General features: G+C 38.3%; 1 protein-coding gene across 1 annotated transcript in view; it reads right to left on the reverse strand.

The window, feature by feature from the left end:
• The window catches only part of LOC309633372 (uncharacterized protein), an 84827-nt gene that overhangs the window by 38172 nt on the left and 23057 nt on the right, over nucleotides 1-23598 (reverse strand). Inside the window, exon 3 of the transcript XR_014247469.1 lies at nucleotides 10157-10226. The gene's annotated coding sequence lies outside the window, so the exon portion shown is untranslated. The remainder of the gene's footprint in view (nucleotides 1-10156; nucleotides 10227-23598) is intronic.

Genomic DNA, 23598 nt, shown 5'->3' on the forward strand with positions numbered 1-23598 from the left:
CCGCAGCTAGAGAAAGCCCACGCACAGCAACGAAGACCCAACACAGCCAAAAATGAAATAAATAAATTAAAAAAAATTTTTTTAATCCATTGTCCACCTTTCATTAGGTATTTAACTTGAGAAAATTATTTCCATACTCCAAGTACTCTTTTACAGGTGATGTGATAATACTATAAACAGATATGAATAAATAAATAGATATGATAATATCATGTAGCTCATAGGATTATTCTGAGAATTAAAAGAGATTATTCATGGAAAGGAACTAGCATAAATAATTGTTACTATTACTGAATTTATTACCTCTTCTGAGACTATCTATGGTAAGTCTCATTACAAAGATGGAAGGAATATTGAGTAAAGTCATTGTGAGAAATAAAATAAAAAATCAGGACAAAACAATGAGAACCGTTCATGTACATTACCTCTTAAAAATTTTTTGTTTCTTTCTGTGCTTTGCATAATATATGCATAAGGTCTAAGGCTATCAGTTTCTTGCCCTGGTGAGAACACAACACTGACCCCCATTCCCCAGGAGAGTATGATTAAGAAGTTAAAAAGGGGTGTCTGAGGTCATCCAGGCTTCCTTTGAAACTATCAGAAAATATGGGCAATGCTGTTCCAAGAATAATTTCTGCTCTCAGGAGAGGCATCCGGAAAACCCCGTTTGAACACCAGTGTTAGCACTGTATTGAAGACAGAGAATTAAAGCAGTCCTCAGTGAAAGAAGTTCAGGAAATCAAAATATAAACATTCAGCTTCTTTCAGTGAGGAAAAAAAAGTACATGATTTTGAAATCTTCAGTTCGTGGCTGTTAATTTTATTAGTTAGAGAACAAAGGTTTATAGGATCAGAATCAGTGTGGCCCAATTGTTTTGCTCTGAAATATAGCCAAGGATATAATTAATCCTCAACTGTCATTTCACAAGTGTATGCCATAGGTCAAAATGCGGATTAAATAGATTTGTCTTCTATATTTAAGCAGGCATACACTACTTAGAGCACCTATCAATTTCACTTCTCAACTTCCAATTCTTTTATGCTCCAAGTTCTAACAGGGGTCAAAGTAGCAAGTGGATGGATATGTTTTATCTGAATTGGGAAGCTGATGTGGGTCACTATCGGTAGATAAAACGTAGTATTTCAGGTAATGTATCTTCTCCTTAAAAAACACAAGTCTTGAATCAGCAGATCAAAATTTCCATTTTTAAGTGAAGTAGTCTAGATTGTCAGTCTAGATTGTCAGAACCCTGACTTTTCTGTACATATCAAAAAGAATACCGCTTACACCTTTAGTAATGTTAAAACAAACCAATCCAAACGAGAGAACATGTAAATAAAGTTTGAACAGATATATAGCAGAATGCTTAAGAGTAAAGCAATAAATAATTGCTTCTGGGGAGCAGGATAGGAGAAATTCTGTATTTGGATTGAGATTTGTTAAAATTGAAACCCATTCAATTTGTAATTTTTAAAAGCCAGAAAATCACTTTGTTGGGGTTATTTAATATAAAGAAAATAATGAGAAGCATAGTGCCTCTGTTGAAGGTGCCATTCTACTGTTCTGTAAATAAAATTCCTGCTGAGTTTTGAAGTCTAAAGTGCTTCCTAGAATTTAAGGATGGGCATCTAGACAGGAAAAAGTCTGTTGATGAAATTTCTTCTCCTTCCTCATGTTTCTGGGTGTCCTTAAAATAGAGATCCATCATCCCAAATAAAAATGAATTTTAGCTCTCAGCCACTTTGACCTAATGACATTTCCAGAACACTATATTCAAAAACTGCAGAAGATATATTTTCTTCTAGAACACATGGTACATTCACCCAAACAGGCCATATGTTGGGGCATAAAACAAGCTCCAACATCTTAAAAAAAACTTAAATTATACAGAAATGACTTCTCTGACCACAATGGAATTACATTACATATCAATAACATATCTAGAAAAAAACAAGTATTTATAAATTAAAATAGCACACTTCTAACTAATCCATTGTCAAAGAAGAATCACAAGATATTTTACAAAATATGTCTAATTAAATGGAAAAGAAAAAACCAATAGATGCAAATTTGTGATGTATAGCTAAAGCAGTGATTAAAAAGAAAGTTTAAATGTTCAAAATCATAAAGAAGAAAGGTCTTGACTTAAGGTTCCAATTTAAGAGGCTGGGGGGGGAATGTAAAGAAACTCCAAGAGAAAGAAAGAACAAAGTTAAGAGTAGAAATTAATTAATTTTTTAAAAAACAGACAGACTCTTGGGAAAATAATAAAGCCAAAGCTGGGTCTTTGAAAACATCAACAAAATTAATAAACCACTAGATAGATTAATCAATAAGATAGGAGAGAAGACACAAATTAGCAATATAAAGAATGAAAAAGGAAACCTTACTACAAATCTTCAAACATTAAAAGGAATATATGAGAATATTATAAACAATTTTATGACAAAATATTAGACAATTTAGATAAGATGAACAAATTCTTTGACATACACAATTAACAAGGTAAAACAGAATGTTTAAAAGCCCCTATATCCATTAGAGAAATTGAATTTGTTACCAAAAATCTTCACACACAAAAAATTCCAGACCCAGATGGTTTTAAAGGAAATTTATCAAATTTTATCAAATTCATCTAATGAGAAAGTAATACCAATCTTACAAAGACTTAGAAAATAGAGGAAGAGAAATGAATTTCCAATGCATTTTACTAGGTCAGCATAATACTGATACCAAAAGAACCAGACAGATATTATAAAAAAAGAAAATTACAGATGAATGTCCCTCACGAATGAATAAATGAATACACACACACACACACACACACACACACAAAATATTAGGAAATCAAACCCACTTATGTATTTTTTTACAAATATGGCCAAGTAGAATTTCCCCAGGAATAAAAGGTTGAATTAATACTCCAAAATCAGTCAGTGTAATACAGCAAAATAAAAAAATAAAAGAGGAAAAGTATATAACAATTTAATACATGTAGAAGAAGCATTTGAAAAAATTTAACACCTATTTGTGATAAAAACTCTCAGAAAACCAGTAATAAAGGGGATTTCCTCAATCTGATAAAGTTATCTACAAAATAACTATGGATAACACAATACCAAATGGTAAAATAATGAACACTTTCCCTTTAAGATCAAGAACAGAGTAAAGATGCTCACCCACTCTACTTCAATCTTTATTGAAGGTACCAACCAGTGTAAAAAGGCAAGAAAAAAAGGCGTAAAATTGAAGAAGAAGAAATAAGAATACATTTATTCACTAAAGACATATAGAAAATCCTAAAGAATATACAAATGAGTGATTAAAATTAATAAGTTAGTTTAGCAAGATTGCAGGATACTAGGTCAATATGCAAAAAATCAATTATATTTCTGTACACTAGCAGCAAAAACTGAAAAAAATTAAAAATCCAATCGATAATTTTTAAAAATGAAATATAAATATATTTAAGAAAAGATGTGCAAGACCTTCACACTTAAAACTACAAACAACTGGTGACAGAAACTAGAGAAGATCTAAGTAAATGGAGATGTATACCATATTCATTAACTGAAAGACTCTACAGATTTAATGAATATCAATTATAATTCCATCAAGCTTTTTTTTAAATAGAAATTGAGAAGCTGACTGCAAAATTCATGTGGAAGTGCATAGCACCTAGAAGAGCCAAAGCTGAACAAAGAACAAAGTTGATTTCAAGACTTACGATAAAGTTATGTTGATTAGGACATTGTGGTACTGGCAAAAAATAACATTAAATCTTTTGATGAAATAGAGTAGAGAGACCAGAAGTAAACTCACATATTCAGTCATTTCATTTTTCACCAAAGCAACAACAAAGTAATCCACTGAAGGCAGAAAAATCTTCTCAACAGTTGATGCTGGAATAACTGGGTCTCATAACTCAAACCACATACACAAAAAATTTAATTCAAAATATATCACAGGGACTTCCCTGGTGGCGCACTGGTTAGGAATCCACCTGCCAGTGCAGGGGACATGGGTTCAAGCCTTGGTCCGGGAAGACTCCACATGCCACAGAGCAACTAAGCCCGTGTGCCACAACTACTGAGCCTGCGCTCTAGAGCCCATGCGCCACAACTACTGAGCCCGCGTGCCACAACTACTGAAGCCTGAGCACCTAGAGCCCACGCTCTGCAATAAGAGAAGCCACCGCAATGAAAAGCCCGTGCTCCGCAATGAAGAGTAGCCCCCGCTCGCCTCAACTAGAGAAAGCCCGCGTAGCAACAAAGACCCAACGCAGCCAAATTAATTAATTAATTAAATTCATTTTTTAAAAAAATCATAGACTCAAGTTCAAAAGCTGAAACTGTATGCTTCTAGAACTAAATATAGGAGAGTAACTTTATGATTAAGAGGCTTTATTTTTTAAACTGGTACAGGAACAATAACTATTAAAGTATTGATATGATGAATTAGATTTCATCAAAATAAAGATGTCGGGTCATCTGAAGATAGCATTAAGAAAATTAAGTGGCAAACCACAGACTGGAAGAACATATTTGAAATAACATAAAGGCATGCCTCGCTTTACTGCACTTCACTTTATTGTGTTTCACAGATATTGCACTTTTTACAAACTGAAGGTTTTTGGCAACCTTGCATCAAGCAAGTCTATCAGTACCGTTTTTCCAACAAAATTGGCTCACTCTGTATCTCTGTGTCACATTTTGGAAATTCTCAGAATATTTCAAACTTTTTCATCAGTATTATACTTATTATGGTGATCTCTAATCAATGATCTTTGATGTTGCTACTGTAATTGCTTTGGGGGAGCCATGAACTGCACCCGTATAAGACTGTGAACTTAATCAACAAATGCGTGTGAGCTGACTGCTCCACCTGATGGAGACGTACAACAAGATTCATGTTGTTTTTGTGCCTGTTAACACAACACCCATTCTGCAGCCCATGGATCAAGGAGACATTTCGACTTTCAAGTCTTATATTTTAAGAAATACATTTAGTAAGGCTATAGCTGCCATAGAGAGTGATTCCTCTGATGCATCTGGGAAAAGTAAGTTGAAAATTTTCTGGAAAGGATTCACCATTCTAGATGCCATTAAGAACACTTGTGACTCCGGGGAAGAGGTCAAGATATCAACATTAACAGGAGTTTGGAAGAAGTTGATTCCAATCCTCATAGATGACTTTGAGGGGTTCAAGACTTCAGTGGGGGAAGGAACTGCAGTTGTGGTGGAAATAGCCAGGGAACGAGAATTAAAGTGGAGCCTGACGATGTGATTGCTGCAATCTCATGATAAAACTTTAACGGATGAGGAGTTGCGTTTTATGGGTGAGCAAAGAAAGCGGTCTCTTTTTTTTACAAATTTATTTTTTATATTTATTTATTTATTCTTTTTGGCTGCGTCGGGTCTTAGTTGCGGCACGCGAGCTCTTTCGTTTCGGTGTGCAGGCTCTATGTTGTGGCATGCAGGCTTCTCTCCAGTTGTGGCGGGCGGGTTTTCTCTCTCTAGTTGTGGCTCACTGGCTCCACGGTGTGTGGGCTCTGTAGTTTGTGGCACGCGGGCTCTCTCGTTGAGACGCGCGAGCTCAGTAGTTGTGGCGCGTGGGCTTATTTGCCCCGCAGCATGCAGGATCTTAGTTCCCCAACCAGGGATCGAACCTGTGTTCCCTGCATTGGAAGGCGGATTCTTTACCAATGGACCACCAGGGAACTCCCAAAAGTGGTTTCTTGAGATGGAATTTACTCCTGGTGAAGATGCTGTGAAGGTTGTTGCAATGGCAACAAAGCATTTACAATATTACATAAACCTAGTTGATAAAACAGAGGCAGGGTTTTAGAGGATTGATTCCAATTTTGAAAGTTCTCCTGTAAGATACTATCAAACAGCATCTCATGCTACAGAGAAATCGTTCATGAAAGGAAGAGTCAATTCGATGCTGCAAACTTCCTTGTTGTCTTATTTTAAGAAACTGCTGCAGTCGCCCCAGGCTTCTGCAACCATCACCCTGATCAGTCGGCAGCCACCAACGTCCAGGCAAGACCCTCCGCCAGCAAAAAGATTATGACTCTCTAAAGGCTAAGATGATGGTTAGCATTTTTAATCAATGAAGTATTTTTAATTAAGGTATGAACATTGTTTTTGTAGGCATAATGCTATTACACAAGTAACAGACTACAGTATAGCGTGAGTGTAACTTTTGTGTGCACTGAGAAACCAAGGCATTCTCACACTCATTTATTGTGATATTCACTTTATTGCAATGATCTGGAAATGAACCCCCAATATCTTCGAGGTATGCCTATCTGTGACTAGGGATTGTATCCAGAATATATTAAGAACTCCTACAACTCAATAATAAAAATATAAAGAATCCAATTAAAAATGGTCAAAAGATTTGAGCAGATGCTTCACAAGTGAAGATATACGGATGAACAACAAGCACTTGGAAAAAGCACACAGTATCATCAGCCATTAGGTAAATGCAAACTAAAACCACAACAACATAACACTACACATCCACCAGAAGGGCTAGACTGAAAATAGAAACATTTTCAAGTATGTAGAACTCTCATTCATTGTTAGATGGAGGGCAAAGTGGCACAGCCAATTTGGGGAAAGTTTTGACAGTGGTTTTTTTTAAAAATAAAACTAAATATACATCTGATCTGTGACATAGCAATTACAAACACAGATACGTGAACATGAAAAATGAAAATGTATGCCCCAAATCTTGAATGTAAGTATGCGTAGTAGCTTTATGCATAATAGGCAAAATATAGAAAGAACCCAAGTGTCCTTCCACAGCAGAATGGATAAAGGAACTGTAGTACATGTGTACAAGAGAACACTACTCAGCACTGATTAAAAGAACAAAGTACTGATACATGTGACAAAATTAACGAGTCTCAAAAATATTATGCTGAGTGAAGGAAGCTTTACACGAAGAGCTCATACTGTAAAGATCCACTTATTAAAAGTTCTAAAAGAACAGGCAAAACTAACATGTGGTAGGACAAGGTCTAAACAGCAGTTGTTTCTGGGGGTAAGTGAGAAGAGACGGAGCAGGGGCTTAATAGAACATGCTCCTGGGATGGTGGTGTTCTACAGCTTGATACAAGCTTGGGCTACACTGGCATTCTTTTGTCAAGACTCATCGAATGGTGTATTTAAGGTTTGAGCATTTCATTTCATGTAAATTTTACCTCAAAGAAAAAAAACCCTAGAAATATTGAACTCTAGTTAACAATCATGGTGAAATGTTTAAAAGTAAGATGTAATATCTGCAACTTACTTTGAAATGTATCCCTCTCCACCCTCTTAAAAAAATGACGGATGGGTGGGTAGAGGCATAGAAAATTTATAGATATGTGTGAAGCAAATATAATAAAATCATAGGATTCAGATGGTGGGGCTGTGGATATTTGCTACACAGTCTTACAACTTTTTATGTTTGCAAATTTTTATAATAAAATGTTGGGAAATGAAGAATGGTTCTCTTTGAGTACTGAGATTATGGGTTATATATTTTCTGCAAATCTGTATTTTCTATGATCATATGCTTTATTTTAAGTAAAGCAGCCTTTAAAGTAAGTTAACAGATTTTAATTTTAATTTTCAAAGGATTAAAAAGACATCGGTCTATAATCATACAATATCTGCTCTCAGATGAAAATGGAATTAAACTAGAAATTAATAACAGAAAGATAACTGGAAAATCCCAAAATACATGGATATTAAACAACACATGGACCAAGAAGATATCTCATGAGAAATTTTAGAATATTTTGAACTAAATGAAAGTAAAAATATAACATCAAAATTTGTGAAATGCAGTGAAAACAGTGCTTAGAAGAAAATTTATAGTATTAAATGCATATATTAGAAAAGAGGAAAAATCTAAAATCAATAATCCAGGTTTCTACCTTAGAAAACTAGAAAGAGAAGAGCAAAATAAATCCAAAATTAAAAAAAGAAAATAATAAGAATTACAGCAGAAATCAATGAGGTTGAAAACAGGGTATTAGTAGACAAAATCCATAAAACCAAGAACTGGTTCTTTGAAAAGTTCAAAGAAATTGATAAGCCTCTAGCCAGGCTAACTAAGAAAAAGAGAGAGGACAAAAATTACTAATATCAGAAATGAAAGAGGGGACATCACTACAATCCTATGGACATAATAGGATAATCACAGAATACTATGAACAACTCTACATCAACAAATCTGATAACCTAGATGAACTGGACCAACCTCTTGAAAGACACAATCTTCCAAAACTCACACAAGAAGAAATAGGCAATACGAATAGGCCTCTCTCTATTAAAGAAATTGAATCAATAATTAATAACATTACAAAATAGAAAACAACAGATGCAGATGGGTTCACTGGTGAATTCTACCAAACACTTAAGGAAGAAATTATACCGATTCTCTAAAATCTCTTTCAGAGGACAGAAGCAGAGGAAACACATCCTAATTCATTCTATGAAGTCAGCATTACCCTAATACCAAAACAGGCAAAGACATTACAAGAAAAGAAAACTACAGACCAAAATCTCTCATGAATATAGATGCAAGAATCCTCAACAAAATAATAGCAAATCAAATCCAACAATGTATAAAAAGATTTATACTCCACGACCAAGTGGGACTTATCCCAGGTACGCAAGGATGACTCAAAATTCAAAAATTAATTGTAATCCATCACATCAACAGGCTGAAGAAGAAAAATCACATAATCATATCAATAGATGAAAAGAAAGCATGTGACGAAATTCAACACCCACTCATGATAAAAAAAAAAAAATCTCAGTAAATTAGGAGTAGAGGGGAACTTCCTCCACTTGGTAAAGACCATGTACAAAAAACCTACAGCAAACATTATACTTAAGACACTCGAAGCTTTCCCACTAAAATCAGCTACAAGGAAAGGATTCCCCATCTCACCACTCCTTTTAAACATCGTATTGGAAGCACTGGCTAATGCATTAAGACTATCTGAAGAGAACTATGGCAAATCGTCCTTCATTTCTCATAAGATCTGCAAGATAGCATTCAACGAAGTAGAAGAAGCTACGGTCCCTGTTGACTGATTTCTCATATAAGCATGTGAAAAGCAAAGAATCTCCATCAATCACACAAAATAATTAGATTCAACAAAATCATTTGATAAACTGGAATATCTAAAATAAAAATCAGGGACTTCCCTGGTGGCGCAGTGATTAAGAATCTGCCTGCCAATGCAGGGGACACGGGTTCGAGCCCTTGTCCGGGAAGATCCCACATGCCCCACAGCAACTAAGCCCGTGTGCCACAACTACTGAGCCTGCGCTCTAGAGCCCGCGAGCCACAACTACTGACCCCATGTGCCACAACTACTGAAGCCCGAGTGCCTACAGCCTGTGCTCCACAAGAGAAGCCACCGCAATAAGAAGTCCGTGCACCACAACGAAGAGTAGCCCCCGCTTGCCGCAACTAGAGAAAGCCCGCACGCAGCAACGAAGACCCAATGCAGCCAAAAAAAAACCACAGAAAAAAAATTTTTTAATAAAATAAAATAAAAATCAACCAGTTAAAATAAAGATTACGGATTTTAGATTATATTTTCCATAAGGACATTGTTGCTATTGTTGTTGTTATTATTACTATTATTGTTATTATCATCATCACTGTCCTCGTAGTCATCAATAGCTACTCTTTGTTGAGTACTTAGTTTGTAACAGGAAGTCTGCTATGACCTTCAAATATAATCTCATTTCAGCATTATAGCTATCCTTCATAAAGAGGTAGTGCAATTACTATTTTATAATAAGGAAAACTGGGCTCAGAGAGGCAAAACAATATATCCAGTGTTAAAAGGCAGAGCCAGGATTTGAACTTGAGAATATCTGATTCCAAGGCTGTTACTCTGGATACAAACATATGTGATGTATCTGCATGCTTCAGAAATCCGACTGATTTAGGGAACAGTCTAGTCAATGACACCTGTTGACAGCTAGAGCGAAAATAATGTTTTCCCACCATCATCAAGTTGCTCCAAATAAGTATGTTGAATGATCATTTATATGTACATCACTCTACAGATAACATGGATACACAGAACAGAAAATTTCACAGCACTTTATTTTTCATTTCAGAAGTACTTACCTAGCTTTTGGCATTTCACTCAAAATTAACTTTGTCATTTTCCTGAAAAATACTGCATGATCTTCTGGTCCTAAAAAAAAAAAAAAAAAAAAAAGGATTATTTTGAACCATCAATACTTTTTAAATAAATATATAATTTAGTTATTGTTAGGGAAAGGAGAGATGGCAATCCAATTATTTTTAATACTGTTGAATCTGAGTGTCTTACAAGATTGTGGTTTTATAAACTATAAATGTCAAAGACTGAACATTACCCATTGTTGTTGCTACTTCAGCCTTAGAATAAAACAGACAATTATTAAATATGGCTAATGTCTTTTATTTTGGCACCTCTCAAATGACTATATTTGATGTAAATGGCACCCCTGGAAAAAAGAAGAAAAATAAGAAATGCACTTAATCTTACAACAAAGAGAATGAACAAAAACATTAATGGTAATGAACTTCAAAGAACAACCTGGTGGACAAGACAGACATAATCAAATAATTACACAAAAAATTTAAATCATAAATATGACAAATGGCACAGAGATCAAGAGTGGCTTCCCTAAAGGTTTAATGGTTGAGCTGACATCTGAAGAACCAGTACTTCCTTATAATTAATTTGGCCCAAAAAGCAGTAAAGAATGACGGAGAGAGGGTTCAAGATGGCAGCATAGGAAGATCCTGAACTCACTTCCTCCCAAGGACACAAGAAATCTACAACTACATATGCAATAATTCCCTTGAAAAGGGAACTGAAAACTGAAGGAACAGAGCCTTCACAGCAAAGGGTAAAAGGGCAGCATCAGGGTGGGTAGAAGAGGCAGAGATATAGTTTGCCAAGGAAAAAACCACAGCCCAGCCACGGCGATCCACAATCAGAGGGTATCACAAAAGTGTGGATCTTTTCCTTGAGGAATGAAGGATTCCATCTCCACATCAGGCACCCCAACCACTAGATCGTGTACAAGAGAGATGAGCCCCCAAACACCTGGATTTGAAAACCAGTGGGGAATACATCCAGGACAACAATAGTACTGCAGGGAACAGAAAACTCATTTTTTTAAAACTTCTTAGTTTATATTGGACTATAGTTGATTAACAATGTTGTGATAGTTTCAGGTGTACAGCAACGTGATTCAGTTATACATATACATGTATCTATTCTTTTTCAAAATCATTTCCCATTTAGGTTGTTATACAATATTAAGCAGAGTTCCCTGTGCTATACAGTAGGTCCTTGTTGGTTATCCATTTTAAATATAGCAGTGGTTACATGTCAATCCCAAACCCACTAACTATCCTTTCCCCCCACCTTTTCCCCCTGGTAACCATAAGTTCGTTCTCTAAGTCTGTGAGTCTTGCAGCACTGCTTACAACAGCCAAGACATGGAAGCAACCTAAATGTCCATCAACAGAGGAATGGATAAAGAAGATGAGGTATATATATACAATGGAATGTTACTCAGCCATTAAAAAGAATGAAATAATGCCATTTGCAGCAACATGGATGGACCTAGAGATTGCTATACTGAGTGAATTAAGTCAGACATAGAAAGAAAACTCATTTTTAAAGTGCCCATGCACAGACCCACTTAACCCCAAAACCAGCACAAAAACATGAGATTGAAAAAAACACACGGACCCTACGTGAAAGAGACCCACTTATCAATTTTAAAGCATCTGCGGGAAAGGCAGGAACCATGTGGGATGCTCCCTGGGGACCGAGACACTGGCAAGAGCCACTGCTGCATCTCAGGCTGCCTCGCTAATGCCTTGCTGATGGGCTCAATATTGTTCTCCCTCTAACCGGCTAGCCCCAGTGAGCACACCCCACTGAGAGCCTTGCCCACACGTACACCTCAGCCAAGGCCTCTCAGCAAGCCCAGGGATAGCCCTGCCCACCAGCACACGCAGCAGTCACAGGTGGGCTTTAAAGCTGGTCTGCAACGAACATTGGGGTGCATGTATCTTTTCTCCTGGGCATATACCCAGAGAAAACCATAATTTGAAAAGATACATGCACGGCAATGTTCATCGCAGCACTATTTACAATAGCCGGGACATGGAAACAACCTAAATGTCCATCAACAGAGGAATGGGTAAAGAAGATGTGGCACATACATACAGTGGAATATTACTCAGCCATAAAAAAAGAACAAAATAATGCCATTTGCAGCAGCATGGATGGACCTAGAGGTTGACATACTGAGTGAAGAAAGTCAGACACAGGAAGACAAATATCATATGATATCACTTATATGTGGAATCTTAAAAAATGAGAAAAATGAACTTATTTACAAAACAGAAGTAGAGTCACAGATGTAGAATACAAACTTAGGGCTACCAGGGGATGGATGGGGAGGGATAAATTGGGAGATTGGGATTGACATATAACACTGCTATATATAAAACAGATAAACAATAGGGACCTACTGTATAGCACAGGGACCTCTACTCAATATTCTGTAATGATCTGTATGGGAAAGAATCTAAAAAAGAGTGGATATATGTACATGTATAACTGATTCTCTTTGCTGTACACCTGAAACTAACACAACATTGTAAATCAACTATACTCCAATAAAAAATTTTAAAAATAAAAATAAAAAAATAAAGCTGGCCTGGGGGCCAGCACTGCCCAATAGTGTCCCACAGCAGCAGCTGTGTCCCCACCACACAGGGGGGCATGTGCAGGCTTCATAGGGGACATCACTTGAGCATCTGGCTCAGGTGGGCAGGCAGGTGCTTCTGAGTCCACAGGAAATCTACCTAGTCCACATCTTCAAGACTGGGAGAGATAGCTGATTTATCTAAACATAGAAACAAACACAGAGAATTAGGCAAAATGAGGAGACACAGGAATATGTTTCAATTGAAAAAACAAGACAAAACCTCAGAAAAAGAACTAAAAGAAGTGGAGATAAGCAATTTAACTGGTAAAAAGCTCAAAGTAATAGTCACAAAAGTGCTCACTGAACTCAGGAGAAGGATGGATGAACACAGTGAGAACTTCAACAAAGAGATAAAAAATATAAGAAAGTACCAAACAAGAGTTATAACTGAACTGAAAAACACACTAGAGGATTGAACAGCAAGCAGACAGGTTGAGGTAGAAGAATGAATCAACGAGCTGGAAGACCAAACAATGGAACTCACTTAGACAGAGCAGCAAAATGAAAACAGAATTTTAAAAAGTGAAGATACTTTAAGGGACATTTAGGATAACATCAAATGAAATAAAGTTCACAATATAGGAGTTCCAGAAAAAGAAGAAAGAGTTTTAAAAAATTATTAGAAAAAATAGTGGCTGAAAGCATCCCTAATCTGGGGAAGTAAACAGACATCCAGGTCCAGGAAGCCCAGAGAGTTCCAAATAAGATGAACCCAAAGAGAAACACAGCAAGACACATTAAATTTAAAACAGTAAAAATTAAGGATAAAGAGAGAATCCAAAAAGCAGCAAGAGAAAAACAATTTGTTATGTACACAGGAACTCCCAACAAGGCTATCAGCAGATTTTTCAGCAGAAACTTTACAGGACATAAAGGAATGGTATGACATTTTCAACGTGCTGGAAAGAAAAAAATTTCAACCAAGAATTCTCCACCCATTCATTCAGAATTGAAAGAGAGATTATGAGTTTACCAGATAAGCAAAAGCTAAAGGAGTTCATTACCACTAAACCAGCCCTAAAGTAATGTTAAAGGGACTTATATAAGCTGAAAAGAAATGCCACTAATAATATGAAAACATACAAAAGTAAAAATCTCACTGGGAAATCTAAATATATAATAAAGGTAATGGATCCGTCATTTATAAAGCAAACATGAAGATTAAAAGACAAAAGTAATAAAAATTAACTAAAATTACAATAATTAGCTAAGGGGTACATAAAATAAAAAGATGTAAAATGTGTCATTGAAAGTATAAAACTTGGGGGGGCAGTAAAAAGATAAAACTTTGGTATGTGTATAAATTTAAGTTGCTACCAACTTAAAACAGGCAGTTATTTACACAGGATGTTATATGTGAACCTCACAAACAAGCTCCTACAAGAGAATCACTTCAGAATAAAGGACACACACAGACTAAAAGTGAAGGGATGGAAAATGATATGTCATGCAAATGAAAATTTAAACCAAGCTGGAGTAGGAATACTCTTTTCAGAAAAAAATAGACATTGAAACAAAATAATGCAGTAAAAGACAAAGAAGAGCATTGCATAATGATAAAGGTGTCAATCCAGCGAGAATATGTAACATTTTAAAATGTATACCTGCTCAACAGAAGCACCAAGATATATAAAGCAAATATTAACAGGCTTAAAGGAAGAAATTGAAAGGATTACAATATCAGTAGGGGACTTTAACGCTGCACTTACATCAATGGATAGATCATCCAGACAGAAAAATCAGTAAGAAAACAGTGGACTTAAACACCATATGAGACTAGATGGATTTAACAGATATATATAGGACATTTCACCCAAAAGCAACAGAATAGAGTCTTTTCACGTACATATGTAACATTCTCCAGGATAGATCACATGTTAGTAATATAAGTCTCTATAAATCCAAATGATTGAAATCATAGCAAGTATCATCACAACGGCATCACAATGGTATGAAACTAGAAGTCAATCACAAGAAAAAAAGGGGAAAACCCACAAAAACATGGAGATTAAACAACATGTAACTGAACAATCAATGGGTCAAAGAAAGAAATCAAAGGAGAAATCAAAAAATACCTAGAGACAAACGAGAAAATATAGCATAGCAAAATCTATGGGAGGTAGCAAAAGCATTTCTAAGAGGGAAGTTCATAGTATACAGACCTACCTCAAGAAACAAGAAAAATCCCAAATAAACAATTTCATTTTACACCTAAAAGTACTAGAAAAAAAAGACTAAACAAAGGCCAAAATAAGTAGAAGAAAGGAAATAATAATGATCAGAGTGCAAATAAATAAAATCTAGACTGTAAAAACGACAGAAAAGATCAATAAAACTAAAAACTCTTTCCTTGAAAAGATAAACAAAATTGACAAACATTTAGCTAGTGTAACCGAGAAAAAAGGAAGAGGACTTAAATAAATAAAATCAGAAAAGAAAGAGGATAAGTTACAACTGATATCACAAAAATACAAAGGACTATAAGAGACTACTATGAACAATTATACAGCAATAAAATGAACAACCTAGAAGAAATGAATAAATTCCTAGAAACATACAATCTTCCAAGACTGAATCATGAAGAAATAGAAAGGGTGAATAGATCAATTACTAGTAAGGAAATTGAAACAGTAATCAAAAATCTCCCAACAAAAAAATTCCAAGGACCAGATGGCTTCACTGGTGAATTATACAGAACATTCAAATAAGATTTAATACCTGTCCTTCTCAAACTCTTCCAAAAAACTGAAGAGGAGGGGAACCTTGCAAACATAACTTATGAAGCCAGTATTATTTTGTTATCAAAACCAGATATGGACAGTACACACACACACACACACACACACACACAAATATTATAGGCCAATATCCTTGATGAACATAAATGCAAAAATTCTCAACGAAATATTAGCAAACTAAATCCAACAATACATTCAAAGGATCACACACCAGGATCAAGTGAGATTTATTCTGGGGTTGCAAGGATGGTCAACTTCTGCAAATCAATCAATGTGATACATCACATTTTTAAAATGAAGGATAAAAATCATATGATCATCTCAATACATGCAGAAAAAGCATTTGACAAAATTCAATATCCTTTTACAGTAAAAACTATCAATAAAGTGAGTATAGAGGGACCATAACTCAACATAAAAAAGGTCATATATGACCAACTCACAGCTAACACCATACTCAACAACAAAAACCTGAAGACTTTCCCTCTAAGTTCAGAAAGAAGACAAAGATGCCCACTCTTACCATTTTAATTTAACAGAATATTGAAAGTCCTAGCCAAGCAATTAGGCAAGAAAAAGAAATTAAAGGCATCCCAATTGGAAAGAAAGAAGTAAAACTGTCACTGTTTGCACGTGACATGATACTATATGTAGAAAACCCTAAGCGCTGTGCCAAAAAACTGTTAAAAGTAATAAATGAATTCAGTAAATTTGCAGAATACAAAATCAATATACAGAAATCCATAGCATTTCTATGCACTAAAAACAAACTCTCAGGGGCTTCCCTGGTGGCGCAGTGGTTGAGAATCTGCCTGCCAGTGCAGGGGACACGGGTTCGAGCCCTGGTCTGGGAAGATCCCACATGCCGCGGAGCAGCTGGGCCCGTGAGCCACAACTACTGAGCCTGCGCGTCTGGAGCCTGTGCTCCGCAACAAGAGAGGCCGCGATAGTGAGAGGCCCGCGCACCGCGATGAAGAGTGGCCCCCGCTTGCCACAACTAGAGAAAGCCCTCGCACAGAAACGAAGACCCAACACAGCCATAAATAAATAAATAAATAAAAATTTAAAAACTAAAAAATAAAAATAAAAAAAATAACTCTCAGAAAGAGAAATTAGGAAAACAATCCCACTTAAAATTGCATCAAAAAATAAAATACTTAAGAATAAATTTAATCAAGGAGATGAAGGACCTGTACACTGAAAAAATACGACACTGATAAAAGAAATTGAAGAAGACACAAAAAATAAAAAGATATTATGTGTTCATGGATTGGAAGAATAAATATTGTTCAAATTTCCATACTACCCAAAGCAATCTGCAGATTCATAGCAATCTCTATCAACATTCCAATGGCACGTTTCACAGAACTAGAACAAATAATCCTAAAATTTGTATTGAACCACAAAAAATCCTGAAAAGCCAAAACAATCTTGAGAAAGAAGAACAGAGCGGGAGCTCATTGCAGAACTGAACTGAAAAGCACACCGGAGGACTGAACAGCAAGCGATTCACACGACTCGCTTCGGGAGCATTCACTGTTCCCTCACCGCAGCCACGCTGTCTTCCCCTGGCGCTCCCCACGGCGCGAAGCTCTCCCTCCTCAGGACCAGTGCCGAGGGAGAGTCGGGGAGGACCCGCCCCTGACATTAAAGCAAGCCCAGTGCATCCCCGGATGGAAGAGTTTCCAGAAAAGACAGTGGCACATGCCACTGAGAAGCGAAGTAGGGTTGAGATTCAGAGCTGCCGCGGGATCGGTGCGTAGGAAGGTGTCTGCAGCCGAAGTAGGCACGTCCTGGGGAAACGGGGTCGGGAAGCAGAACGCGTTTATTCAGCAGCTAGCCGGACAGTACGTGCCGTGTGTGAGGGACGCAGGGCCGCGAAAGGCAAGAGCCATCTCTGCACCCGGGGGTCAGAAAAAACAAACAAAAATTGGCATATTTTAGAATTGCAGGAAGTGCCGTGAAAAAAGCAGGAGAGTTATGAGGAGTTAGATGGGACTGTTAGAAAAGGTACCTCCAAGGAAGTGAGATTGCAGATGAGACCTGAAGGGGGAAGGGAGCCTCCGTGCAAAGGGCTGGGGGCGACGTTTCCGGCAGCGGCCCCGCGGGCGAGCTCGGGTGGGCAGGGGCCAAGGTCCCTCCGGGACCCGCCTGCCGGGAGCGGAGCCGGGACGAGGGATGTGAGCTGAGGCCCAGCGCCAGGAGGCGCAGGGCCGACCCATCGGGACGGGACACCGAGCGCAGGAGGAGATTCGTCCTCGGCGTGATCAGAGCTCCCGCCAGCGAAGAGGGAGGTGCCTGACCTGACGGCGTTCTCAGGAGGTGATATGGCTGCTCTTCGCAGGGTGACTGTGCGGAGGGCAGAGGTCAGAGGGCAGAGGTCGGAGGGCAGAGGTCGGAGGGGAAGCAGAAGAGGGAAGGCAGAGGCGGTAAACATGACCTACTTTCTCAGGCAGTCTGCTCCTTTTAGGGAAGGACTGGAGCGCGTTTCAGGCTGGACGGTCAGTGGAGGGACGGAAGATCCCGGAGAGAACGGACGGCAGATGAGGCTTTCATCCGGGACGGCGGGACGGAGCACCCCTCTGCCGCCCTCTCCTCCCCAGATTTTATTAACATTTCGGAGAAAGTATGTTCCTATGTTCAACATTATGTACTCATAACCGTATAGGAAAATAAAAAGGAACTCCTGGACCTAGAAATAAAATTGGATAAGATCGTTGGAGAAATGGGAAGCAGAGAAAATTATACCCGTGCAGTTCCCAAAGGTGGCAATGCCCACCCCCCAAGGGACATTTTAGAAATGTTTGCAGGTGACACTGGCATGTAATGGTGGGGTACAGAAATACTAGCTGTCTTGCAAATCATAGATAGTTCCAGTTGCCCAGAAGTAAACCCTGTTTTACTTATAGGTACCACGTCTGTTTACACAGTTTTGATATAATGGAGTTTACACAATCCTGTGTACGTCAAAAAAAAGACTGTTCTTTATTTTATTTGGAATTTAACTCAAGTTGTTTACCATTTCAAAATATTATGAAAACATACTGTAAAGCTACCTGTGGTATTTGAAACACCAATATAGACCACTTGTAGCTGTCAAATTCTTGTTGATTCTAAGATAAGAGAAGTATATGAATACATCTTTATTTCTTCTTGATTAGTCATTCTCAAAGATTTCCATTGTAGAAGTTTATACGATAAACTGTTTTTCAGATAATTCATTGCTGCTGATTCTTAAATGATATGTGAGGGTCTGAGGCCCTAAACACATAATCTACATGAGTGTTTCCCTAAAGTATTCTACCTCAAACACACACGTAAGTGTCCATAGTTAGCCTTCATTCCTATTTAAGAGAGAGACAGGTTAGGGAAACCCAAATCAGCCTTTTCACTAACCATCGCATTTTTCATTTATAATGTGAATATAAAAGTAAGAGTCATTAGAAAACAATAATAATCATACAGAAAATAAACATTAAAAATAAAGAGAAGCAAAATAAATGGACAGATTAAGCAATGCCTGTCTCCTAAGAAAATAGAGATGATTTAGAGGCTAGAAGAGAACTTTAGAAAACTTCCACTAGTATTCTCATAGAGAATCAAATACATCAAATCTATGAAACAAGTGCGCTGCTATTGAAAAGAAAAAACACAGGAATGAGAAAGTGCTCTTGAAAATTAAAAATATGATTGCAGATATAAAATAAATTAGTTTGCTGAATAATAAAATAGAATCCCAGGTTGGTAGGCTAAAAGACAGAGTCCAGAAATCTCCCAGAATAAGCAGAAAAAGACAGAGGTAAAACAAGAGAAACCTTAAGACACATGAAGGATAGATCAAAGTCTAAAATCCATTTAACAGGAAATTCAGAAGGAAATACCTGGGATACCAGATAAGTGGTAAAAACAATCAAAAACATAATATGAGAAAATGTAATTTCAGAAGACGGATCCAGGGCTAAAAAGGTTTGAGTCTCTAGATTAAAAATTTCTCCCCAAACAAAAGCAAGTTTGATGAAAAAAAGAAGCCCACACCTAGACACACCCTGGTGAAATTCCAGTGCACCAAAGATACAGGGAAAATCTAAAATCTGAAGGAGGCAAGTAAGAGCCTGACATCTGAAGCCGATGCAGAAGTGAACTCCTGACTCTCCAACCAGCAAGTTGTGTGACCTGAGGCAAGTGCTTCAGTCTCCTGGTCTGAAAATTTGTGATAATGTTGCTATCCTAGGGTCATTGTCAAGGTAAAGTGTGTTCGTACATTGCTTAAAGAGTACCTGGACATAGAACTGGTTAAAGCAAGTTCTTTTATATCAAGGTGAACACTGAATGCACTGACATACGACCAGTGTCTTCAGTGTTCTTTGATGCTTTCAAACATCTACAGTAAGCAAGTTCTAATGTTATAGGATACTTTTCTTACTAAACTTGTATAGATAAAAAATGTCACCTGCCATATCAGTAAACAAAGGCTGTTGCAGCCACCAAACCCTCAGCCACTGCAGCCCCCCAACGGTGCACCCCGAGGGGACTCAGGATGGGAAAGCACAGGACACTGGCCTCAGAGCTGAGGTGCAGATCAAAGGAATGATTTCAGTGATCCCAGTCTCTTGCATCTTTCCATACATAGAAAATGTTACTAAATTCCTTAACTGGAGATGTCTGGTTTTCTTTAATTCACAGTAATCTTTTGATATTCCAACTACCTGGTCTTTGTTGCAAAACCCCTATAGATCCTGGATCCCCCCTTACCTCTTCGGAGCAGCCCCTCGGAGCTGTATTTCAAACACTGATAACATAAAAATGCCAACATAACTAACCAAGTTAAGAAGTTATAAAGAGAGAGGAATGGTGGGAAAGGAGTAAGTATGCCATTTCTATCTTTTTATGACAAGAGGGAGTCCAGAGATAGCACCCAAAGCTGATGATAGAGACTGAATGCTTATGTCCCCCACATGCATAGGTTGGAGCCCTAATCCCTCCGCGTGATGGTATTTGGAGATGGGGCTTGTGCGGGATAATAAGGGTGAGATGAGGTCATGGGGAGGTCCTCATGACAGGATTAGTGTCCTTGTAAGAAGAGACACCAGCTCTCGCTCTCTTGCTCTCTCTCTATCCTCTCTCTCCCTCTCTCTCTCTCTCTCCTCTCTCTCTCCTCTCTCCTCTCCCTCTCTCCCCCCCCTCCTCTCCCCCTCTCTCTCTCTCTCTGTCTCCCTCTCTCTCTCTCTCTCTCTCTCTCCCTCTCTCTCTCTCTCCCCCTCTCCCTCTCTCTCTCTCTCTCTCTGTCTCTCTCCCCCCCCCTCCTCTCTCTCTCTCCCTCTCTCTCTCCCCCTCTCCCTCTCTCTCTCTCTCTCTCTGTCTCTCTCCCCCCCCCTCCTCTCTCTCTCTCCCTCTCTCTCTCCCCCTGCCCCCACCATGATGTGAGGACACAGGAAGAAGGTGGCCATCTGCAACCAGGAAGAGAGCCCTGACCAGAAACGGATCAGCAGGAACCTTGATCTTGGACTTCTCAAGCCTCCAGAACCATGAGAAATGCATTCGTTGTGTAAGGTGAGGAGTCTTTGGTATTTTGTTATGGCAGCTCTAATAGATTAAGACAATTGATAAATTAAAAAATAAACTCTTCCCATATTTCCCAGACAAGTTGCATCCCTGATTAAGCAAATATTTTTTTGAGGAGAAGTTTGTCTTTATAGAAGTAACACAGTTCAAAAATATATATAAAGAAGGAATGAGGGATTTATAGTATCCTCATTCTGAAATGCCTAATGAATTAGTGGATTTAAACACTGAGCATCAGTGGATACTAACATCACAAAAATAGAAATAGCAGGACATTATTTGTCTCTGAATAAAACAAAACTCCATCTATAAGAACTCTTGAGAAAACTCATCCTGCCTCTAATTACAAACACTGAGAGAGAAAAAGACTGTTCAAAAGAAAACCTCAGGCCCACAATGGCATCACTGATGCTAAAAGCCCAAGATACTGAACCTAGATTTAATACTTGATCTGGGGACTTCCCTTGTTGCGCAGTGGTTAAGAATCTTCCTGCCAATGCAGGGGACATGGGTTTGAGCCCTGGTCCGGGAAGATCCCACATACCGCGGAGCAACTAAGCCCGCAAGCCACAACTACTGAGCCCATGTGCCACAACTACTGAACCCCATGCACCTAGAGCCCGTGCTGCACAACAAGAGAAGCCACCGCAATGAGAAGCCTGTGCACCACAAGGAAGAGTAGCCCCCACTCGTGGCAACTAGAGAAAGCAGGCGCACAGCAACGAAGACCCAACGCAGCCAAAAATAAATAAAATAAATAAATTTATTAAAAAATACAAAATAAAAGAAAATACTTGCTCTAATTACAGTTTCTACCTCTCCCAGAAATGTAATTTTAATCAACCAGTCTGGAATTTTCTGGTCAGCACCAATGAAGTCATCTGCCAAGTGGTCCCTCTCCATCCCCCAGGGGAAGAAGAGGCATGTGCAAGATGAAACCCTTGCAGTCCCCCCCGCAAAACTGGAAATAATTCTTTCTTTTCTTTTGCTAACAGCTCCCTTACTCCACCCTTCTCCCTATGAAAAACTTCCATTCTGATAACCCCTTGGAGCACCCATCTAATTGCTAGATGGGATGCTGCCTGATTCATGAGTCATTGAATAAAGCCAATTAGATCTTCAAATTTACTCAGTTAAATTCCTTTTTTTTAACAAGAGAGAGACAGTAACAGAAGGAAAGAAAGGAGAGGAAACTTGAGAGGTATCCACCAATTGCAATGTGAGGACTTCATTTAGATTCTGGTTAAAGTAAGAAATAAAAATGGAAAAAGAGTGTTTGGGATATTGAGTCAGATACAGCAGTCCACAAAAATCCATGCTCCCCCTCCTGTGGTCCAGAATTGTCACTGCCAATGGCTCAGTCATTGGCTGTCTGGACAATGCCTAGATTTTCCAGAGACTTTTGCATCTGGAGGTGGCCATAAAATTAGTTCTTACCAGTGGAATGTGAGCAAAATTTACGGCAGGACTTCTGAGAAGTGCATGTGCCTTTTCTATTGTTATCTCCCTTCTAAAAAGCTAAGTGCAGAGAATATTAAGACTTGGCGTGTTGGGGCGAGATGTTGGAACCAGAGTATGGAAGAAGTCAACGTACTGAATCACTATTAAGGGTAGCCCACCAACTAGGAACATCTGCTTTGAACTTTTAGAAGAACAAGAAACAGATTTGTATTGAGTTATGCCACTGAAATTAGAGGTTCTAACAGTTACCGAAGTCAGTATTCCCTTAACTAGCACAGAAATTGGTACAGAAGGAGGGGGCTGACATTACATAATTGCACAATGCTACAGTTCCTCTAATCCTTAGAAGTTGTGAATTCCAAGATGTACCATTACTTTATGTACCACTAAATTTTAACACTGACCGTTAAACTACAACATACCATAGATTAGTATATGCATCCTCATTGCAGAGATGTTAGAAGACAAAGACATGAATTACAAAATCAGTGAAACCTGGTATGTATCTTGGGCTGGTGGACAGGTGACAGGCAGTGAGGAACCAGGCATCTCAGACTCCAAAGCTGGAAACCCACGTGATTCAAAGTAAAATGTTTGGTAAAAACTATCTCTTGGGGCTTCCCTGGTGGCGCAGTGGTTAAGAATCCGCCTGCCAATGCAGGGGACGCGGGTTCGAGCCCTGGTCTGGGAAGATCCCACATGCCGCGGAGCAACTAAGCCCATGAGCCACAACAACTGAGCCTGTGCTCTAGAGCCCGTGAGCCACAACTACTGAGCCTGCGTGCCACAACTAATGAAGCCCACGCGCCTAGAGCCCGTGCTCCACAACAAGAGAAGCCACCGCAATGAGAATTCCGCGCACAGTAAAAAAGACCCAACACAGCCAAAAATAATAAATAAATAAAATAAATTTTTAAAAAATAAGCACAGACTCTTCAAAAAACAAAACAACTATCTCTTGCAAGACTAGTAAGCCGATCACATGCCAACTGAGTCATGCTCTAGGGGAAGTGACTGGACAGTT

This window comes from Balaenoptera borealis (assembly GCF_965194805.1).
Source record: "Balaenoptera borealis genome assembly, chromosome: 8".
Lineage (NCBI taxonomy): Eukaryota > Metazoa > Chordata > Mammalia > Artiodactyla > Balaenopteridae > Balaenoptera > Balaenoptera borealis.